Source organism: Zalophus californianus, chromosome 11 (assembly GCF_009762305.2).
Source record: "Zalophus californianus isolate mZalCal1 chromosome 11, mZalCal1.pri.v2, whole genome shotgun sequence".
In the NCBI taxonomy this organism is placed as follows: domain Eukaryota; kingdom Metazoa; phylum Chordata; class Mammalia; order Carnivora; family Otariidae; genus Zalophus; species Zalophus californianus.
Genome location: NC_045605.1, coordinates 51,603,534 through 51,627,749, shown reverse-complemented (window position 1 = coordinate 51,627,749; position 24,216 = coordinate 51,603,534). Strand labels below are relative to the sequence as shown.

General features: G+C 35.2%; 1 pseudogene; it reads left to right on the top strand.

Annotated features, from left to right (window-relative positions):
- Positions 1–2,500: 2,500 nt before the first annotated feature.
- The window catches only part of LOC113913687, a 72,817-nt pseudogene continuing 51,101 nt past the window's right edge, over positions 2,501–24,216 (top strand).

Below are 24,216 nucleotides of genomic sequence, written 5' to 3'. Positions count from 1 at the left end.
TAAGGTGCCATTTGTGGGAGAGCTGAAACAGTATTTAAGTCTTGGTTTGGTAACATGGCGCTTAGCATAAGCAACTCCATTTTAGTCCTGTTGTTTTGTTTTTAAAAAAACAATACAGCATTAAACCATTGCTTGACTAATTACTAAGTGATAATTTTGGAGAAATTACATAGCTTCTCTCAGCTTTGGCTTATTGTTTAGAAATGTAACAACTGATGTTTATTTAATAGAGGCAATGTGAAAATTAAATACTATCATATACATAAAATGTTTTAGAATTAATTTTCCTTCTTTTCTTGCCCTTTTCTACCTAGTTAATGACTATATCCTTTAGGATCATAAAGGATCTGAAAAATAGGTTTAAGAGACTCATACACCCTCCCAGATGCACCATCCTCTCCATACACAAAATAAGTGAGACCCCACTTGACCTCTGTATTTATGGAACCACTAATTTCAGTGTTTTTAGTGCTGTTTCCACTCTACTGATAGAATTCTGTGTATCTTCAGCACAGAGGACAATGCCTATGTCAGAACAACTGGCACCTAAGCAGCGGTCAGCAGGACAGGAAGAAGGCAGGCAAGCAGCTAATCCAGCTCTACCGTCATCCCCTTCTCTTACATAGGGAAGGCTCAAGACTAGAAAATACAGCTTGGTCAAGCTATCATTCTGAGTGAGTCTGAACACATCTAAAGACTATATTAAATAATAATTTGGACTTCACCTGAATGAAAGTAAGGGTCTCTAAAAGTCAATGGCAGTGAAAGTAGAAGAAAAGGAACATACTAAAGGAAATACTGAGGATATAGAACAAAGAAAATTCTTGCTAAAACATCATCTTGTATACACATTAGTAACAGCTGGGAATTCCTTAATCTAGGATTAAATTGTTTCTACTGCCTCTCACCATTAGATTACTTCTGTTTATTTCTGCCACTGGCATTATGTCAAAGTTGACAGCTGATTAAAGGGGAGACAAGTTGCTTAAAAAAAAATCTCGCTTTAGGTAAATAGAGAAAATTCAAGATAAATGTTCATGCATGCATTCACCAAGACATTAGATGATAATCACATAAAGAACAGTAATTAGAATCAATACAGGGTTTTAAAGAAGGGTTAGAAAGACCTAAATAATTAGGACAACTAATAACACTGCCTAAAAAGAACCTCAAAAGGTCAACTAATTAATTTATCTTAATGTGCACAATAACAAAGTCCTAGATTTCAAATATACTGGATTAAATGCAGGCAATCTACAGAGTATGTTATTCAGTGATCAATCTGAAAGCCACCCATACAACATAAACTGACATGATTTCAAGCAATTCAGAAAATAAAAGCAAAGAAACAACAACAACAGCAAACTCAAACAAAACAAATTGCCTATAACATGAAAATAAAACTTTAGGTGGCTACTGAGCAAAGAATATTTTAAGTCATGTTATAAAACAATCTGACTCAATTCCCACTAAAATCTATGCACTAACATCCCTGAAGTTTGTGGTAGGGGAAGAAGGGTGGGGGTCCAGTGTTTAGAATATTGTACTATAAATTTGAATCCTCCTTCTGGCTCTTATAAGCTGATTTGCTTGGAATAAGTAACGTAATTTCTTTAAATATCCTTTTCCTGAACTGTAAAATGGAGATAGTGATGCCTATTTTACAAATTTATTTTGATAATATAAAGAGATGCACATGAAAGGATCTTTGTTTTTGTACCTATTAAGTCTTTATATTAAATGTCCTCCTTCCTCCTGTCTATGAGGAAATAAGATGCAGTAGGAAAGGATGGACTTGAACTCCTGCCACGTATTGTAATTTTACTTCTAGTTTCAGTCCACTTATTAGTAAAATGTAAATAATATCAGTCATACAGTGTATATATTATAAAGGCGGAGTTCACAAGTGCTTAGCAAATATTTTTATGTATGTTCCTGTTTGCTTTCTATGCCTTTTTCTCTCTAAAGAAAGACTAAAGACCTCATTTGCAGCATCCTAAGCCACATTCAACTCACTTTTTAGCCCTGTGCAATGCTATAATAAAAGAAGAGCTTCCTTACTCACAGCCTCAAACCTCCCCAGGTATGTAGACATGTCAGCTTTACCACCACTCTCTCTTATTCCTAGAGATAAATGTATTTCAAGCCACCTGCAGCCTAACTGATGTGACAATAATGGAGTGCTAGCAGGATTGTTTTAATGGATTTGGTGTGGATAGACTTTGCCTGTCCAATAAATCTAGCAAAACCTCACAGCATGTTTTATAGCCAAGAAGGATGTTGAGCTTGGAGGATGTCCCCTCACCCCACTCCCACCCCATGTTCCATTATGCTCTTACATAGTAGGCTCCTGTACCAAGGCCAAAATTTACATTATTTTCTAATGCATAACCACATAAATAATCACAATGACATGCTGATTCATCTGAGGAAAAGAAACTAAGTGTCATCTTTCAGATGGTAATAATTACAGTGGGTTGAAAACACTGAGAATGATATGATGGCAGTAGTTCTGGAAGTGCTGGTGGTAGTAATGATGGTGGTACTGGTATGGTGGCATTGGTGGCATGTGGATTCCTGGTGTGCTGGGAGATAAACATCGCTGGTTTGTAGTATTTCCTAATTTTCATGGGATAAATACCCCTACCATGGTGTATTTTGAGTTACCGATGTGGTATCAGTGAAAGCAGAGTTGAAGGGAGATCCTAAGTCATATTTGATGAGCTGGTGTGAGCCAGGTTGAGCACACCACTAGAGGTGATGGTAGTAGCAGCATCAGGGGTACTGACAGTCATGGTACTAGTAGTGGTAGTAGTAGTGGTCGTGAGAGTGATGAAAGCTGTGATACTGATGACAATTTCAGTGCTGATGGAGGCGTAGTGGGGGTGGTGGTAGTTGTGTTCATGATGACAGAGCCTGTGGTAAAGGAGGTGACAGTAGTAGTGGAGGTGATGGTGATGGTGATGGTAGTGTTGACTGTGATGTTGTTGTTGGTGGTGATAGTGGTATCAAGAGTGTGGTGGCAGTAGTGGTGGTAATTACGGAGGTGACAGTGGTCACTTTTGCATGAAGTTCTATAATTTATTTAGTATTTTCACCTGAACTTCTCTATTTAACATTGCAAGTAATACTTGGTTAACGATACTTCTATCTCTTTTTATGGACTAGCAAGCTGAGCTTCCAGGGGCAGTAAAGCTTAGTGATTAAGAATGAGGTCTTGGGGTCAGAGAGTACTCCTTCTAGCTCCTCCCCTCCCTAGCTATATAAACTTGCACAGTCACCTATCTTTTGAGGCCAATTTTACCTCATCTTTAAAATACAGAAACGGGGGCACCTGGGTGGCTCAGTCGTTAAGCGTCTGCCTTCGGCTCAGGTCATGATCTCAGGGTCCTGGGATCGAGTCCCACATCGGGCTCCTTGCTCTGCAGGAAGCCTGCTTCTCCCTCTCCCACTCCCCCTGCTTGTGTTCCTGCTCTCGCTGTCTCTCTCTCTCTGTCAAATAAATAAATAAAATCTTTAAAAAAAATAAAATAAAATACAGAAACGGGCACCTGGGTGGCTCAGTTGGTTAAGCGACTGCCTTTGGCTCAGGTCATGATCCTGGAGTCCCAGGATCGAGTCCTGCATCGGGCTTCCTGCTCAGCAGGGAGTCTGCTTCTCCCTCTGACCCGCCCCCCTCTCATGTGCTCTCTCTCTATCTCTCATTCTCACTCTCTCAAATGAATAAATAAATAAATAAAATCTTTTAAAAAATAAAAAATAAATAAAATAAATAAAATACAGAAACTAACCATATTCCATTAAGAATTGTCAGGAGAATATTGGGGGTCTGGGTGGCATAGTCAGTTAAGCGTTTGACTCTTGGTTTCAGTTCAGGTTGTGATCTCAGGGTGGTAGGATGTAGCTGCTCATCAGGGCTCAGCATGGAGTATGCTTGAGATTCTCTCTCCCTCTCTCTCTGCATACCCCCCCCAAATAAATAAATCTTAAAAAAGTTATTGTCACAAGAATATTAAGATATTTACAGTTATTTTTAAATTGTCATGAGATTTTGAGAGATAATATAAGTAAAATGAAACAAATCTTTTGTAATAATTGGAAAATAAATTCTCACTTTGTAGCAATCATGGTTCCTGTTAAATAGGTTTTTGTTTATTATTCCTATATTTTTTGTTTTGTTTTTGTCTGGAGTACCTTCATAAGTATGCAACAGATGAGTTGTTGAAACAACTTGTTTCATGTAATACAGGGAGAAGAGTTTAGCTCTCCTTAGAAGGCAGAGGTTACTAAAACAGAAGAGGGGGAAGAGAGAGAGAAGAGGAAGTAACCAAATGGAGATAGGCTGGAATTAGGTGAGAACACTGTATGATAAATAACGACTACCCAAAGATATCTGCTCCAAATCTCTGGAAGCTGTAAATGGTACCCTACAGGGAAAGGGAAAAAAAAAAAAAGTGTCTTTTCAGATGTGATTAAATTGAGGATCTTGGCATGGGGAGATTATCCTGGTTATTATTTTTTTTAAAGATTTTATTTATTTATTTGACAGAGAGAGACAGTGAGAGAGGGGACACAAGCAGGAAGAGTGAGAGAGGGAGAAGCAGTCTTCCCTCCTGAGCAGGGAGCCCGATGCGGGGCTCGATCCCAGGACCCTGGGATCAAGACTTGAGCCGAAGGCAGACGCTTAATGACTGAGCCACCCAGGCACCTCTATCCTGGATTATTTGCCTAGGCCCTAATGCCATCACAAATGTCCTTATAAGACAGAGGCAGAGGGAAATTGGACACACAGAGATGAAGATGTAATATAAAAATAGAAGCCGAGTTGGAGTGATGTAGCCATAAGCAAAGGAATGTCAGCAACCAGCAGAAGCTGAGAGAGGCAAGGAATGGATTCAACCCAGAGAATTTACTGAGGGAACGCGGTCCTGTTGATACCTTGATTTTGGCTCAGTGATACTAATTTAGGATTTCTAGCTTCTAGAACCATGAGATAATACATATCCATTGTTTTAAGCCACTAAAAGTTTGTGGTATTTTGTTTTAACAGCCATAGAAAACTAATGTAAACAGTAAAACTTTTTGGTTTTCACACACAAAAAATTTAGAAATAATCTATTTAAAATGGATTTTAATATTGCTTGCATTGCTTCCCCATTATTCCTATTTCAGCATTCCCCTCCCTCAAAAACAAACAAACAAACAAAACAGCAACAAAAAACTTCAGCAAACTCAGTTGTGCCCACAAATGTTTTACTCAAGTGGATTTGTGTTTCTGTTTTATATGCAAAGGAATGCAAAGTTGCATGTCAAGGATAAGGAATAGTATCAAAGAGATGGTGTATGGAAATAAGAGCCCAGGGAGCAGAGAGTCCATGAAGATGAAACAACAGAGAAGTTGAGCAGACTTTGGGAGAGAATACTTGGTTTCCCATGATCTGTGAAATGGGAAGAGGCTCAATTCAATAACTTGGGTGGTGGGGTCAACAGAGAAAGAATTCTCCTAAATGGTATACGAGATACATTATAATTACTGTTGTTGTGTTATTGGTTATTTTTATTGCTGTTTGTCATAGCTCTGTCTGCTCTAAAAAATTACCATCAACTAGGTGGCTTAAACAACACACATTTATTTCTCCCTGTTCTAAGAGGCGTTAAGAAGCCCAAAATCAAAGCGCCAACAGATTTGGTTCTTGGTGAGGGATCTCTTCCTGGCTTTCAGATGGCCACCTTCTTGCCATTTCTACTTGTGGCAGAAGCAGCTCTGGTATCTCTTCCTTTTTTTAGTAAGGAAATTAATCCCATCATGGGGACTCTCGTCTCATAACCTCATCCAAACCTAACTATCTCTCAAAGGGTCCACCTCCTAATACCATCATATGGAGATAGTTCCATTTTCTTAAATATTCAGAATATTCTAGAAACAAGTTTTTCTGCCCACCATAAATGACCTGGGCAACTCACTAGCTTTCTATTGGGAGTGTTTTAAGGATGAAGAACAGAAGCACAGGGAATCCCGTTGACTGTGTGAAAGCCAAGGACTATTCACAGGTCTTTAGGAGAGTACAGGCTTCAGACATCCATAATTATGGATTCTAGTCAGTTTTCAAAATTTGAGTGAGCTGACTTCCTGATGACTCTCACAGAAGGCAGCCATCACATTAAGAGGAAACTTGAACTGCAATCCCTCATTTTCTTTTCATTTTCATGAAAAAAAGTTAGCATAATGGGAACTGATAAGAGCGCCAAATCACTGAAATATGAAAATCACAGAATTAGCATTTATCCAAATTCCTCAGCTGAGCCTATCATGGAAAAAGCTTGTTTTAATCACATCAAGTCTCTGCTTTGTGACTGTGGAGTTTCTTATGAGCTAAAATATCCCTTTTTCTTTGAGGCAAAATTAATGGCTCCACCAAAGAATTAGATTAGTGAAGCAAAGTGCCTTTGTAAAGCTCCAGGAAAGACATCCTCAACATTTTCAAGTTGTTTGTCACCCTATGGAAAAGAAACGTGCTAAATCCTTTGGAATTAATCAATCTAATGGTCATTTCCTTCATGTTTCCTATTTTCAGACTAAAAATTTTGCTCTCTTCAAATGTTAGTTTTGTTTAAGACCTGGGGCAGTTTGCATGACCACTGCTTTTTCTCCCAGATAACTTTATGAAAGATAAAGAAAGCCCATGAATTATATCCATGGACCTTATGTCCAAAGGCCACTGTTATTTCGAGTTTGGCTTTGCCACTGAGGGGTCTAGAAGTTAGCTGTCAGAAGTTAGTCCGTCTTATTTAAGGGTATTTCATTTTAATCCTCAGTTATATATGTGAAGATATAATATTTTCATGGAAAAAAGAATCTTTATTGTCTTAACTGTTTTCCTCCCCTACTATTTGTTGACTGCTAAGCCGTTCTTGAATTATCATGCAAATCCTCTTGGTCTCATTGAAAATTATGTGTTCACTATGATCTGAAGAATAAAAAAACTTGGATAGTCAAGATAGTGAACTCTGAATAGTCACAAAATATTAGTTTGTCAGAAGTGAAGGACTAATTTTGGTGTGTAAGCCACAGTGTTATAGAGTAATATCTCTTCAGGGATGAATATACGCCAGCATACGTCAGAACACAGCAACAATAGCAGAGTTTTGGAATCTCTTTTTTCATCACATCATGGTATGGACACCCCAGCTCCTTCCTCATCAACAGACTCAGGAATGCTACTCAAAAGTTCTGGATGTGTTTTATTTCAACTTACTTAATTTCATCGAATTCTATATTGAAAACTTACTTGCTACTGCTCTGCCATAAACTTTGTCCCCTTCTTTGCCCCATAAACTCTATAACCTAATATTCTTTATAATTATTCTCCCAGGTTAATTTTCAAGTTCTAAATGTATACATGTATATAAATGCAAGTACAACCAATCTTCATTATTCATAGATTTGATATTTGCAAATTCTACTTACTAAAATTTATCTGTAGCCCCAAAATCAACACTTATGGGCTTTCATGATTTTTCTCATATATGTGTAGAAGGGTGAAAAATTTGAGTTATATTACATGCAAGTTCCCACCTGAGGTCAAACAAAGTAATGCTCTGCTTTCTTTTTCAGGACTTGGACTGTAACTATTGTCCCCCCTCTCCCCAGTATATTTACTGCCTTTTTTTTTCACGTTAGTACTTTTTGTGGTAATTTCACTGTCTAAAATGGGCCCTGAGGGCAGTGCTAAAGTGCTGTGTAGTGTTCCTAAGTGTAAGAAGGCTGTGATTTACTTTGTGGACAAAATGCATGTATCCAAGAAGCCTTGTTCAGCATCAGTTTTAGTGCTATTGGCCATGAGGTCAATGTTAATTGAATCTGCAGTGTATATTAAGTACAATGTCTTTAAACAGAAACACACATAAAACAAAGTTATGTATTAATTGGTTGACAACAAATGTAAACAGAAGCTTGCAGGCACCTAACCCTGTATTTCCTCCAGGAACAACGTTCAGGATTCACTAATTCAGTGTTCATGGCTATTTTACAGAACATAACTACCACAAATAGTAGAATCAACTATATTTATTTACAGTGGGAAATTTATCAGTTCTTAAAATATACATATTAGAGTAGAATAGGGAGGAGACTGACCTAAGAGTCAGGAAGTATTTAAGCTCTAGGCTCATTAGATGTGTAGCTTTGTTCTCTAAGACTTCTAATTGATTTCTTAGGTGTTTGGAATGATTTTATATTTATCTATCTGTGTTTGAATGAGGAATCAGGCTTAGGGTCACCCTACTCCTCCACCATCTTACATCCCTCTAGCTCTAGGTTCATTAATGACCTGTGCTCTGAGATTCAGGTACAACATCCCTTTCAAAAATATAATAAAACAGAAAGAAAAAAATATATATATATTCATACACATAATATGAAAACAAACAGGGATTTATGATCATCTTCCCTTCCATTTTTACTTTTTCCTCTAGTGTGGAAAACTGTGTTTAAACTTGAGTGATCTATTGCCAATAAATTATTGCTAACTGAATGTGATGATATTATTTGGGTTGTTTTTATACAAAAGGAAACATACTTAAATGTTTACAGATAAATTTTTATGATGTTTGCTACTTGCTTCAAGATAATACTCATTGGGTGAGGGACAAAACAACCTGATACATGTTGAAGCTGAATGATGGACACATGGGGTCACTATTCTCTTAGGTCTATTTTGTATGCTTTTAACATTTTCTATAATAAGATGTTGCAGAGATAAATAATAAAGTAAGAAGTACTAGTCTTCTGTGCCAAAATCCATACTTAGAAACTTTATATATGCTGTTTTATTCAACGCCTATAATAATTTTATGTAGAAGACACTGTCCTTTTTAATTTAGAGCAGAACTTTATGTATATATATCCCCAATTAATCAGTGATAGCAACTATATTTTAAACATTTAGTTTTTGTTCTTTTTTTCTTATAATGTATTATATATGTAGCTTGTAACAATGATAAATGGATGTTTTTGCATTTCCAAATTTTAAAAATTTCTTTCTAATCTTATAGTAAGGTGCACATACATTTTGAATATATATATATTCAGAGTCACTTAATATTTTGTGTCCGCTTACCAAAAGTCCCAACTCACATTTCTAGACTTAATATCTGGAAAGGCAAATGACCAAGACAAACTTTGTTCAAGAGTTCTAGAACTCAGATCCAGATATGAAAGACATAAACAGTCTAGAATGTAACAATTATTTGATTTCTGAAATAAATTTCACCATTATTAAATTTAGAATCACAGTATGTTAGAGTTTGGAGTTCTAGATATCCAGTCTTCTTACATTTCAAGAAAATAAATCCCATAGAAAGAAAGTAGCTAAAATGGAGATCAGGTCTCTTATTTTCCAGGCACATAGATTTATTGACACATAGATTTATTGATACCATACTGAAAAATGTATCAGGAGCTCTAGGCAAACATGGAAGAAAGAATAAATAAATGTCCATGAACACGTACATGAACACAGATGCACTACACATACAAACGCAGATTAATATATTTAAATTAACTGAAATGTTTCTTACTTTAAACCCAGAATAGGCATAGGTCAGGTAGAGATGATTTTATCTAAAGCTGTTTGCAAATCCATAATTAAATCCATGCACACTGGCAGTTACACAAAATATCACCCTGTGGTGTTATACTTGGTTAAGAATTAATTAGATTAAAAGCTTCTAAGACTAATTCATTGAGATAAGAAATGATAATTTGGTAGTCTATAAAACAGAATTATTCTTACCATATTGCTTTTCTAAAGAAAGTTTTAATTATCTCTCTTTAGCCAAACGTAAAAGTATCTTTTCAGCTTAAAATATCTACTGAGGGAAGAGAAAAATAAAGCTCTATTTGGATGAAATATCTATTTAACACAGAAAAATATTCTACCATGCAATTAAAACATTAAATACGAATAACATAAGTTAGAGGTATACCATAACAGATGCTGTGAGTCAATGTAATGCCCCTATCTATTTTTCCAAAACTCAATCATCATTTACTAACTTAGATGAATATTTCTTTTCAGGGAATAAAAATAAAACCAAGACCAAAGCAATGCTAAAAACATAAAAATGCCTCAAAAACCATGTCTCTGCAATAAAGTGAACTGCTTTTAAAAATTATAGAGATAGTGTTAACCTACCATAATCTCCGTTGCACTTCAACCTTTAGAGTTATATATTCTGCTCTGTACTTAACTTACAGGAACTTCAAAAAAATAGCACACAGATAAGGAGAACTAGTAGAGAACTGGCATAATAATAAAATCCAACAGAAAATTAAAAATAAAATTATATTTGGAGGTCTAATAAGTGATAAAGGCAAGATTTTTAGTCAATCAGGAAAGAAAAGCATTGTCAATGTATGGATTCATGCAAATTTGAAAAACATTGACTTGAATTTTAACACACATCACAATATATTTTGAATAAAAATATACATGTAAAAAAAATTAAGCCCCCAGATACTTTGGAATATATAGAAATTGTATTTCTACAATATTGGGGGTGAGGAGGTCCAGTTATAAGAATCATACCAAAGGGAAAAAAAAAATAATAAAGGAAAATACTGATTGACCTTACTGTTTAATATAGGCACATCTTTCAGTTTTGTAATAAAGTTTTGTAAATAAAAAAGAAACTCAAATAATGAAAAAAATTTCATCACACTTAATAATCAATTTTTTATGTGACTGAGAAAAAGTTCCTAAAAATCATAGAAAATTTTTGTATTCCGACAGAAGTACAGGCAAAGATGTGGAACAGCAATTTGTACACCAAGACTTATTAGTTGCCAATAAACATTACATAGTATATCAGTTTGATAAATAATCAAAAATATAGATTAAAACAATTAAATATGATTTCCACCAATAAAATTGAAAAGATAAGAAAATACAGAATAGTAAGGGAGTGTCACCTATCAAATATTCTCATACATAGCCAATGGAAGTTCAAATTGATCCAATATTTCTGGAGAAAATGTCAGCAGAACATATGAAGAATACAATATATAGCAATATCAGTCCAGAATTTTAAAAAATAAAATTTATAATAATCAAAACAAACACTAATGTCTAACATTCCTCCTTTGTGTCATGTACCATTCTTAGCATTTTTCCTACATTAATTCATTTAATCATTTCCACAAGCCTGTAAAGTAACTTCTATCATTATTACCCCATTTTACAGATTAGAAGTATAAGAAATCAGATCCTGATCTGCTCTTCCTTTTCCTTCTTTTTCTTTCTATTTCTAGTCCCAACCTCTCTATTGTTCTGATTATCCACAATGGAGGATATTCAGCTATATTTATAAACAACCTCACAAAATTTTAGAAAGATATATACATACATGTATATACATAAATGTCTGTGTGTATATATATTATATTTATATATACATAATATATGTATTCATGTGTGTATTTGAATTTTATATAAGGAGAGTTCACAGGTGGAAACAGATTCATGTATGTGGGATATTTTCTGCCATACGTGTATATACTAATTGAATATTTTCATTTGTCATGATATTTTTATAACCAAGGAAATTAATGTGCAGACTAGCTGTAAAATTTACCTAAGTTCCATCTTGTACACCTATATTTTGCTATTAGCTATTCCTTTAAAACTTTCTTTAATGGAGGACTACTCTTCTATAACATAGATTTAGTCATACTTTATTTGACCAATTCCAAATCTGTATTGTTGAACAGATAAACTATATATTTTAAATGTAGAATTTATGGCAACATTTATAATCTCTCATTAACCAAAGGCATGACCATTCAGGTCAAAGATGTTTGAAATCCATACATGAAGGCTGACAGTTGTTCAAAATTATAATTACAAACCATATTAGGAGCTTAGTTGCTTGATGTTGTTGCAGTATTCTGTACTTCATCTTGTGTATTTTGCACTTGTGATTCATTTTTAGTGTTTTTTCACTTGAAACCACCAAAAGACAATTCATTTTAGTTTGGCCCAATTACTAATAAGTAACAATGAAAGTGAAAGTTACATCGATACTTTGAACATGAAAGTTTCTTCATTATTAGCATGGTGCAAGCATTGTCATTTCTGATTCTCAGAACTTGAGGCAGAGTACCAAGTTCTTGGAACATGAAGTTCATGTTCATGCCAACACATCACCGTAAACCTCATACAGATTGCTAGATGTGAAAAAACTAAATTTATAATCAGGCATAAGAGGATCAGCTGAAACAATAAAGAACAACAACAGAATGTGGGTTAGTACTTTTCACACCCTAGTGACTTCTTTGGGCTGAGGCCCAATATTCACGGTGACATTGCTAGATATAGCTTCTCAGATGCTTCCCTCTACCAGCAATGCCTGCCTTACCCCTTATCATTTCCTAGGATAACCTTATTTTTCAAATGTCAGCTAAGCTGCATCTTCTCTTGGAAGTTGTCCCCTGCCCTCCCATACACATAAACACACACAGAGAGACACACGTGCATGCTTGCGTGCGCGCACACACACACACAGAAGTGGTCAGGGAAAGATCTTGTCCTCTACAAAACTTTTTCAGAGCCCCTTGTTTTGGATTGAGTCATGTCCTCCCAAAAGATATGTTCGTGTTCTAATGCCTTTTATCTGTGAATGTGATCTTATTTGCAAATAGTCTTTGCAGATGTAATCAAATTAAGATGAACTCATACCAATTTAAAAATGGGTCCTACCTAATCCAATGAGTAGCATCCATTTCAAAAGAAATTTAAACACAGATACACAGGGAGATCATTACACAATGACAGAGGAAGAGACAGGAAGGATGCATCTATTAGCCAACGAAGGACTATCAGCAACTACCAGAAGCTAGGAAGAGACAAAGAACAATCCTCCCCTAGAGCCTTCAGAAGGAGGATGGCATTGCTTATACCTTGATTTCAAGATTCTAGCCTCTGAAACTGTGAGAAAATAAATTTCTGTTGTTTTAAGTCATCCAATTTGTGGTACTTTTTGATAAGGCATTCCTTCAAAACCATTACATCCCTAACACTTTTTTCCTCATTCATTCATTCAAGCAAATTTTACTAAGTGCTGACTCCATGTCAGATAGTATACTTGCTTGCTTTCCTCCTTTTCCTCTGCCAATCAGTTTAGTCCCTCAGGAGAGGAGCTTTATCATTATATTCTCCAGAGCCTATACCACCTCACACACAGAAGAGGCTGCTAATAAATAATTGTTGATTAAATGATTAAATGTCACTCTTGAGCTTTCATAGGGAGCTTCTTTTTAACATTGCTTTTATCTCCTAGTAAAGAGTGGCGTCCAAAGAGAACTGAGGGCTGAAAGAGAAAGGAGCTGTCTTTTAATGACAATCACAAATCTATCTAAAGTAAACAACAGAATATGTGCATTTTAAACAAACAGATCTTAGATTTTTTTGTTGCTGTTGTTCTCATCAACTATGCAAATAAAATGCCATTTCTCTTTGATTGTCTGAATATTCTTTACTTCATCAACATAAAAACAGCCAAATGGACTTTCACTGAACTTGAAGGGTATGTTTGGGAAGGCATGAGAAAAAGGATAGCAAAATAAACTCTGAAGTCAAAGTGCCTGAGTTTGAATTCCTGCTTAGCCACTCCATAGGTATAACCTTAAGGAAACATTCAGTCTCTCAAGGTCTATAGCTGCTCATCTATAAAATGTGACCAATAAGTATATATTACATATGAAGCACATGTCAGGATTAAAAGACATACTAGGTGTTTAACACAGTGTCTTAGATACAGTGAATGCTCAATCAAGTTAATTTGCTTTAGTTCTATTGTATTACTCTCATTTATAATACCACTTCTGTATTTTTGGTGTCAAAATCTTGGTGCAAGTCCTTTAGAAATTCTTACTTACTCCGTAGTATAAAATATATAAGATCTTCGAGAGAAGAAGAGATCACTCATTTATTTATATATACTCTGCAGGTGACAATTTCAAAAATAAGGACCAAAAGAAAGATTGTTTTTTCCTTCAAGAAGCAGTCAATCTAGCTAAGTATCTTGATCACCATTCAAAGAACTTTTTAAATTGGAAGTCTCTAGTAGCACTGAGGCACTTCACCACAGCAAGTGGCTCTTCATGTGAATACACAGATGAATCAGAAAGAATCGCCAATAACTCATGGTTATATAGGAAGAGATACAACTGCAGGATTCATTGACTCCCTATTTTCCATGGAAAACTATTATAACACCTTAGCTAAGTACACAAGACACTCTATGTTCTCATTTCCCACTTATTGGTATATATGGAGTTACAGCTCCCACATTATATTTCATTTTTTATTGGTTCTGCTTTCCCTATGCTTCTTTTTCTCTTTTGCTCCTTCCTTTAGATGGACTCTGTTTATAACATTTCATTTCTTCTCTCAGTTAGAAAACTATAAATTATTTTTCTATTCTTTTTGAAGTTAACTTTTGTATTTTTAACACGCATATTTTAAGTTATAAATTGGTAGCTGCAACATCCTCTGGAAAAATTGAAGGATGTGATAATACTTCAATCTCATTATTGCTACCTTCTCCATTTTAGATATTCACTTCCTGTATGTTGGTTCTAAGTTTCTGTCCCCATCCAATGTAATTATTTTTTATTATTTTATACAGTCAATTTCAATTAAGTCACTTACTGACTTCCTTTGCTCACAATTTCTATTTGTATCTCATATATTTTTTCTGGAATTACTCATCTAGAATGCATTCATTAAATTGTATTTAAAATATAGCCTTTAGAAATGCACTTACTGAAGTGTTGTAGGTAGCAAATGTTGTTTTTGTTTGCCCATAATTTTGATTTTATTCTTATTCCTGAATAATACTTAAGCCTGTGAACATTTCCCCCTCCCCTTGGGGCGCTTTGAAGATCCCACTTTCCTTTTCTGACTTCCATTGTGTTAATGGGAAGTCAAGTTTAAGACTATCATTTTATTTTAAGTGATCTGACTCTTTTCTTGATTACTTTTAATATATTTTATTTATGTTTGGTATACTTCAGTTTCCCTACAATGCTCCCTGTTATGATTTCTTTTATTCTACTTATGATTTATTGGACTTTCTAGAAGTCAAAATTCATGTCTTTAAGCAATTTTGAAAATGACCCACCATTAACACTTTAGCTATTACCTCTCCCCGCTCTCTATTCCCCACTTCTGGAATTCCAATAAAATATATGTTAGACCATCTCCTTCTGTCTTGAATGTCTCTTAACCATTCTTTCTTAGTCTCTCTACATTTAATCTTTGTGCTACATTCTCTGTGATTCTGTTCAATCTATCCTCTGTATTTCCTAATTCTCACTTTAGTTTTTTCTTTTTTTTCTCTATTCTGCTTTTACCCATCCAATCAATTTGATAATCTCTTCTGCTTATTATTTATGTCAACTCTTGCTCTTTTTTAAAAATTTCCTCCTGTTTTATAATTTGTATTGTGTGTTTTTATTTACACTGTGCTCCGTTTGTCAAAAAGAAAAAAAATCTGTAGAAATAACAAGATAAAATTATTTCCCTCTAGATAAATTTTACTTTTGATTTGTTAGTTGCTCTCATGTTTCCAAACTGGACAACTCTTAATTGACTTACCAGCTTATAATTCGGAGGCTTTAGAAGTTCTGCAATTTGAACCCTAAATGTGAATCAGTTACAATTTCTCATGGGAATTAAAAACAAAACAAACAAAACAAAAATTATCCAGAGCCCAGGCTAAGACATAAATGTTTATTTTGTTTCCTTTTGCTGGTTTAACAGATATGTATCCACTTAACCCATATCTAGGGCTGTCTTAAAGATTGAGTGATACAATGATAAAAAATCTTGGTAATACTAGTAGTAGTTATGGTAACAGAAGCAGTAATAGTCATGAGCCTTGTTTATGATTAAATCAGAACTGTAGATAATTTTTATTCTTTATAGTTAAGTACAAAGTCTTGCATGTTTTAGATATTCAGCACATTTTTGTCAAAACAACGAGAGACCAAAAGTATAAATTAAAAATTTCTAACTGCCTTAATGTAGTGGTTTTCAAAATATTTCTAGCTGCACAAGGGGTTTTTTTCTGTGTGTGTGTGTGTGTGTGTGTGTGTGTGTGTGTGTGTGTGTTTCCCAAAATTTGCCCACTGGATAACCCCACTCTCTACACACTCCGCAAGGTGGAAAAGTAAAGTATGTTTTTGTGTTCCTAGAGGAGGTCAACATCTTAGTATTTACCACATTACTTTCATTCACTGGGATACATACAGGAGATAACTACATCAGAGAAGACAGGGTCTCTGAATTGAGGAGACCTATGCTAAAGGATGAGTGTGATGCCAAATACTTATTTTAACATGGAGGGACCTATATGAATAAGAGCCTTCTTTTAAACTAACCAATGAAGACTTTTTTTAGGAGACATGCATGAAATTTCTGTGGTGTTAAATAATTCTCATAACTCCTTTTCTATCAATTACAAACTTGCCTCTAAAAAAGACTAACCTGATGCTTATTAAACTCTTAGGCTATATTTGTGAATATTTCTATTTTCAACTGTGAATAAAAATTCTAAAATCATATATTCACATCTGTTTGGAGTATAATATTTATTTTTATAGTACAGTTGTCATTTGTATAACTGGATTTCTTTTGTTCACTGAATTCGGTTAATTTTTATATTAAAAGCATTACTGCCAGCATTTTTGCAACATTGATTCAATGCCCACAAGGTAACTTTCTTGCTAACCTCTTGGTTATTTACTAAGTAACCAGGTGTTCTCCTTTATTCTCACAAAACTCAAAGTAGGCATCATTACTAATTTTCTTCTTCTTCTTCTTTTGTTTTATTTTGTTTTAATAAGGGCTTTTGAATCCAAAGAATATAGCTTAGTAGCCCAAAGACTCACCACTCCTAGTTCTTTGTTGACCTCCAGGTATCTTTCATTCCAAAACCCTACAACAAATTCATCAAATGAAATCCTATGAGACTTACGGGTAGCAAACAATCCGGTCTAAGAGGAATTGGCATTAAAGTTGATGCAATATATTTCTATTATAAATCAATTTCCTTGGACTGGATGGTATAACTGTGACAGAGAATATAAGATCCTAGAATAGATGTTGATGTTTTACAGAAAAAAAATCAGCCTCCCTAAAGTTTTCCTTATTTTTCCTGAAAGATTTTAAACTTTCCTACTTTCCTACTGCAATATTTTTCATAAGTTAGATAATTATCTTTTGACTCCACTATGTTTAAATGCATATCAATGAGCTGGATGAATGTAGTAGTAATTGGCATAATAGGTTTTTCTCATTTGCTTTTTCTTGTTTATCACTCCAGAGAAGGAAATGTCATTAACCTACTCTATGTTTAGCAGACAGGTTCAAATATGTTTCTATCTTTGTTGACATCCTTCCCTTATTTCCACTGTAATCTATCCTTCATCATAAATTTAAAATTAACTTACTCTCTTCTTGCATTAATCCTGTATGAATTTGTAGAAGGTAGTCCATCCCACACCAGCAATCCTTGACTTTTAGTGGGATGGGGACTAAGTACCTGTTGAATAGAAGGACATTCCCCTGCAGAGTGAGCCTTGGGGCTCCCTATTTTTAGGCTAGTGATTCTTTAAATATGTCATGACTGAATAAGTAATTAGTTTGCACAAAACTTGGATTTTACCTCACATTAAATATTTATAGGTTCCCATTAACCTGGTCTAAATTCATGGAGACAGACTTGAAGAGACGACCTCCAACACCACCCCTCCACTAATTTCAATGCTTTATTAATTTCTCTTTTGAAAATATAGTTCTGATCCTCATATTTACCTGCTCCCAAAACTCTAATGGTTCCCTGTTACTGAGAGAAGCAGATGCTTAAAACAAGCTGTAACATCCCCAAATCTCCCCAGCAAGTAGAGGCCCCTGAAATTCTATATAGGAAAATAGAGGGTATGGAAAATTTTAACAAGTCACCAAGATATGAGCTTATGCACCCTTCCCCCTCACATCTATATATAACCTACAGAATAATTCTAGAAACTCAGAAATGTTGAAATGAATTGTCTCATTTCTCTCCCCTGCCTCTGTTGCCACTACCAGTGTGTTAATTCAGGACCTCATTGTATCTCCTTTGGGCTATTTCAGGACCAGCCTCACTTACTGGAATCTTACTGCTTTAGCACCAGTCCATCTTTCATTCTCTAGCCAGTGGGATCTTTGTAGCAGAAATATGCATCATGTCCTCCCCCTCCTTATCCTGGCTGTTAGTCTGTCTAAGACCTGGCAGATACCTGTGTCTCCAGCACCTTGCATGCTCCTCTTCTACTCTCACGCCCCTGCTGTGCCAAACCTCATCAGGCAACCTGTTAACTGACCTCACTGTTGTCTCATGTGTGTAGAACAATCCCCTCTGCTTGTTCATCAGGAAAACTCCTATTTATTGTTCAAAGTCCTACTCTGATCATCACCTCATCTTTGAAGTTTTCATTATTGCCTTTGTCAAAACTGAATTAGTCATCCCTTCCTCTGAACTCTTTCTATATCTTGAATGTAATTTTCACTGCTCATATCTCACAGTAACTCATGGCATTAGGATTATTACCAATCATTAGTCTAATTTTTCCATCTTGTAACTCTTCAAGGCAAGAAAAATCAAAAGATTTTTCTGAGTCCTGCTATATATCAGAACTTGTAATGGGGAGATCACATAACTAGACAGACAAAACCCCTGCCCTTCTTGACATGATAGATTTGGGACTGTATCACTCTTCTTTGCTACTGTGAGACAGAGAAAGTGCCAAGATATATCTGTTAAATAAACAAATGGGGAAACCATCTTGTCAAATAAATGGATATGGTATCAACCATGAAGAGAATTCAATCTCATTTTTTGAAACCAACTTAATTTTTTTTATTGTATTTGGCCATTATTTTCAGAAGCTGAATAGCAAAGGATGGCAAAGCCGTCTTCAAGCCAAACTACTAAAGGAGAGATAATCACCAATCTGAAGACTGTAATGTGTTCTTAGATATAAAAGGCAGATAGGAAGACATGCCTCAGGGTATCTTACCCATCCTGCATGGAGCTCTCCAGAGGTGAGTTCACATAATTCTACAGACTCTATTATAGCCATGTCTAGACTTGCCTTGAATAGCTCCAATAATAGCAAATCCCTCACCTCCCATCACAAGTTGTTCCATTAACAATTGTAAATTTTTTAGCAACTGAGAAGAAAACTAGTGTGTATATATAGAATTTCAGCAACAACTTGCTGTTTCACTTTTCTTGATAATACTATTCTTTTTTTTTCTTTATGTGGATTTCCAATATTCTAAATGACAAGAAAAAAAAGCTATTTCTTCTGGTTTTTGTTGTTATTTGTTTGTTTTTGAGAGAGAGAGTGTGAGCACGAACGAGGGGCAGAGGGAGAGAGAATCCTAAGTAGGCTCCACACTTGGCAACCGACCCTGAGATCATGACCTGAGCTGAAATTAATAGTTGGACATGATCTCACAAGCTACCCAGGTGCCCCTGTATTTCTTCTGTTTTTGACAAAAAGAGACTGTGGAGGAACTAGAGTTCATCTGATCCAATATCATTGTTTAACAGATGGGGTATTGGAGTCCAGGGAAGAAAATGGCTTATCCAAGGTGAGCTGGGTATTTAATGCATAAGACAGAACTAGAACCTAGATCTCTCCTATCTACCGCATACCCTTTTCATTATACCATCTCCTCAAAGAGCTTAATCTGAGTAAGATTTCATGCAGTTTTTTGTCTCTCCTACATTTTATAATCTCCATAGTAAGAAATATAGAAATTACTTTATAATTGCTTTTTGACAAACTAAAATTCAATAGTGCTAATGTATTCGCTGCATTTCCCTTATCCCCTGCCCCATTTCCCCCTCCACCTAGAGCCAGTCGCACTATGATCACCAATATAGCCCTTCCCATTACCCTGAGAAGAGATTTTCTTTTTCTGCTTGGTTCCTGAGGGATTTGTGGTATGAACTGACATAATGGGTCTGAAAGGACAGACTCTGAGAAGAAGAGGAGGAAAGATTTGCAGGCAAATCCAAAAGTATTTATTCTCTGGCCCTTTACAGAAAATGGGTGCTGACTCTTGTTCTAGACAAAGGACAAAGTAGGCCCTTTCAAATTCTTCTAAATATTTGGATTTCAAGTTATCCCTTGAAAAACAGACAGAACCGTTGTCAGATGAGGACTTTATGAATGCCCTGAAGAGGCAGGCTAAGGAGAGAAGATTCAACATGAAATGTCTAATAAGTTTAGGAGTCATTTATTGAATAAGAATCCTGGTAAGATTCTGTTAACTTTAGTATAAGGACCACCAAAGTTTTGGAGTTAAAGTTAATATCTTTGAACGAGTCACATAACTTTAATAAACATCTGTTTCTTCATTCATAAAACAGAAATAAAATTGATAGCTCTTTTATAATATCATGGTAAAAATTAATTTTAGGTAACATATTAACTATCGACCCTTCATATCACCTAACCCGGATGAAGATATAAATAGAAATAATTAAATTGTAGATATTTAATTTTTTTGTGTGACTTAAAAAAAAAACAAAACTCCAGTTCTTACAACTAGGTTGATGAGCAATTGACATCTTTCAGAGAGCTCAGTAAGACAGCTGAAAAGCAAATGCTAAGCTGTTTTACTGTACAAGAGACATGGGACATTTAGTTTCCTCCCAAAGTAGGTTCAGATGTCCAGATGGAATAGAAAGGCAATTACTATCCACTGATTCCTTTCCTATGGAAAAAAAATAAAAGTCCTTCATCCCTTTGCCAACAGCCCAGCTCCTTCTCAATAGGTCACCTTCAAATAATTATACAAGTGACATACTTAGTTCTGTCCCTGAGCCATAGAATTACCCACGTAGATATGAACCTCAGTGGTATTTCCTTAAACTCCTTTGTGGCCAATCACTATGCTGATCATATATGGCTGATTAGGCCTAGAGAGTAGAAGTTATGGTTATCCTGGCATTTGACTGGGGAGAGACAGTATAATTCCCAACAGGAACCAGGGACAGTATTAATTATAAGAAGTAATTATTACTTCCATTATCCTCAATGAAAGTAGTGAAAGGATATGTATATAATTGTTTCAGACACCTTGCTCTTCAGTTCTTACTCACAGCTGCATTCTCAATTAGTACCTAATGTACAGAGTCCCCCCAAAGGACCGGAGGCCAGTAGTGGGTTAATATGTCTGTGGTGTTTAATACTTAGTTAAAACAAGTAAACAAACAAACAAAAAACACAGAGAAGACAACAAACACAATACTAAAAGATTAATAGTTTGCATTAAAAGCTTTATCAGAATCTCCCTCTGCCCTCCAAAATGTCTAGATACTATGTGCGGGGGCCACATGGTAATTTTGTTTTTAATGAGTGACTGAATGAATCTTATACCAGCTATGTGGGAAAGATGATCTGGATACCTTAGCATCATTCTGTTTTATTAATACCTGTATTTGAGGAAAAGCTGAAATAGGATCTGTTACGCCGAACTCCCTGACAGCATAACGTTATTTGTATGGGTAGGCATGGGTAAGTAAGTGAGTTAATGTTGCAGTATTTTTAAAAGCCAGCTGTTCCCCAAGCAAGAAAATAACTGGCTGTCGTAAATGATCAATTGTATAAAAAGGTCCAAGCTTTGCAAATTTCCACACAAGATATTCAGAAAACTTCTCCACCTACCTAAATAAGCTCATTCCAGCAACCAAAGTGTGGAACTGAGAGCTTCGGTTTCATGTTCAGAGACGTGTTTTCCTTACCCCAGAGTGTCACTAAATTGGAAATGTCACAACCCTTGGGGGCACATGAAAAATGCATATTATTTTACATCTGTTTTTCACTTGATCCCAATGGACCTGATATTTCTCCAAATTGCTATGTGGAAAAACCAATTTAATTTGACTGAGGTATGAACAGAAACTTACAAGTAAAGTGGAATACTTGTTTTAAGGTTAAAATGGGAAACTTTGCTTTGTTATTGTTATTGCTGAGAAAGCTTCTAGGATTATTGTTCTCTTTTTAAAAACCTTCTCTACTTGTACTGAAGCAACCCTAACTCACCTCTGTTAGATCTAGTTCAAGAAGCATTCCAAGATTACACTCCCAAATATGTGTTTTTCTCTTTTATGAAAATTTTGTGCAGGTATAATCTATAAAGGTTAATGTTGGAAATATAAGAGTTTATTAGTGAATCCACTAATAAAGGCACAAATCTGTTGAAGGCACAACTCTGTTCCTTGATAGTTGTGTGACCTTGACTAAATTATTTAACTACTCTGAAACTCAATTTCCTCATATACAAAATGGGAATAATGAGTGATCATGAAGATTAAATAAAATAAGGGATATAAACCCCTTAGTAAATAGGAATGCCTAAATTGACCCTAAGAAATGCTAATTCTATTCATTTTCAAAAATTAAAAAAAATTAAAAATTTAATCCATTGGATTCAGCCTTAGATGATGGAAAATAATGGCTCTTGGTCTTTTCCTGCGTGATAATAATGTGACTCCTTTTTATAAACATTTCCTATATATTAGTACTCTTCATGTATCCTAAAGTTTCAAGACTCTGATAAACATGGTTTTGACTACCAGAACATCAAAAATCAGTCCAAATGCAAGGAACATAAAGCATACCAAGACTATGTTGAAGGGAAACATTGGCATTCTAACGGAAGATGGAATATATCCCAATCCATCAACCCTCTGATCATCCCTACATTCCCCCTCATCTCCCCAGGGGGAGGCGTCAGATTAGATTTAGCACAATTCATTCTGCAGAAGCGCTGTGTGTGAGCTGATAAGCACACTGAGCAGTGAGAGAGCATCATCTGTGTTTTTTCCCTAGTGCGCTGGCTATTTATTTCACTTCGACCCCAATTGAGCAAAGACATTTACTAAATTTCGCTTGATGCTGTCACAGGATCACTTTGAAAAGCACCATTTGCAGCAGGCTGAAAAGGTTGACAAAGGAGGAGCCTTGTGACTAGCTCACAGGGCTGAACTGGCATGCGTAGGATTTCTTGGGGAAAATTATCCCTTCACTGGGCAATTAAAATCCATCTGGTTATTCTGCCAGCTGAAGAATTCACTGAATTCAGTGCCAGCTACTATGAGGTGTAGATGTCTCAAATTTCTTTTGAATGAGATGTTGGAACATTCATCCCACAATGATATGTCCCTTCTGAGATGTAGTTAAAAATACAGACTAGGATAAGAGGGTCATACAATCACAGAATAGTTTACCAGGGGTTCTTCACTGTTTTTGTACACTTAACCTCATTGACTGTCTGATAAAGCCCACAGACTCCTTTCTCATAATACTTTAAGTGCACAAGATAGGTACATAGCATTGCAAAAAACTAATTATATTGAAATAAAATTATAAATATTCATTAGTGTATTAAATAAGAAGTTCAAGCAGCAGGTCTGAGAGCTAGTGTAATTTCAAAATAGTGGTAAGCATAAATTATATCTCAGGATATATGTAACAACTTTAATGTAACATAAAATTATTTTTATTTCTATTAGTGATAAAGTCAGAGGAATAGCTTACAACTAATGGATTTACTGGCCACACCCATAAGCTAAGAAAATGCTTTAAAAATTTCAATTAGAAATTGGTAAATTAGTGAATTTCTCCATTCATGTACGTAGCCCTCAACTTAGAAATATCTAATAGTGAGAAAAACTTTGGTCTCAGAGTGAGAGCTTCTTAATTGGCAATCTAGTGCTGCCACATTCTAAATGTGTGCTCCAAGCAAGACCTTTTAATAAATGTGAGTTATAATTTATTCAACTTTATTTACAAGAATTCAGTGAAAACCAAATGATATCATAATGGCACCAATAATATAATGATGTCTAATATTTCTTGAGCACTTACCATGTATCAGGCACTGTGCCAGTTGCTTTACAGACATTAATTCAAGCAATATAGGGAAGAATTTGCATATCTAAATATATATATTTAAATACCATATATATATATGTATATATATATATATATATATATATATATGGTTCTTAAATGCGACTGGAAACCTTAGGAAATCCATTTTAGTCTAGACTTTGTACAGGGAAAACCTTAAAGTCTGCAGAAATTCTTTC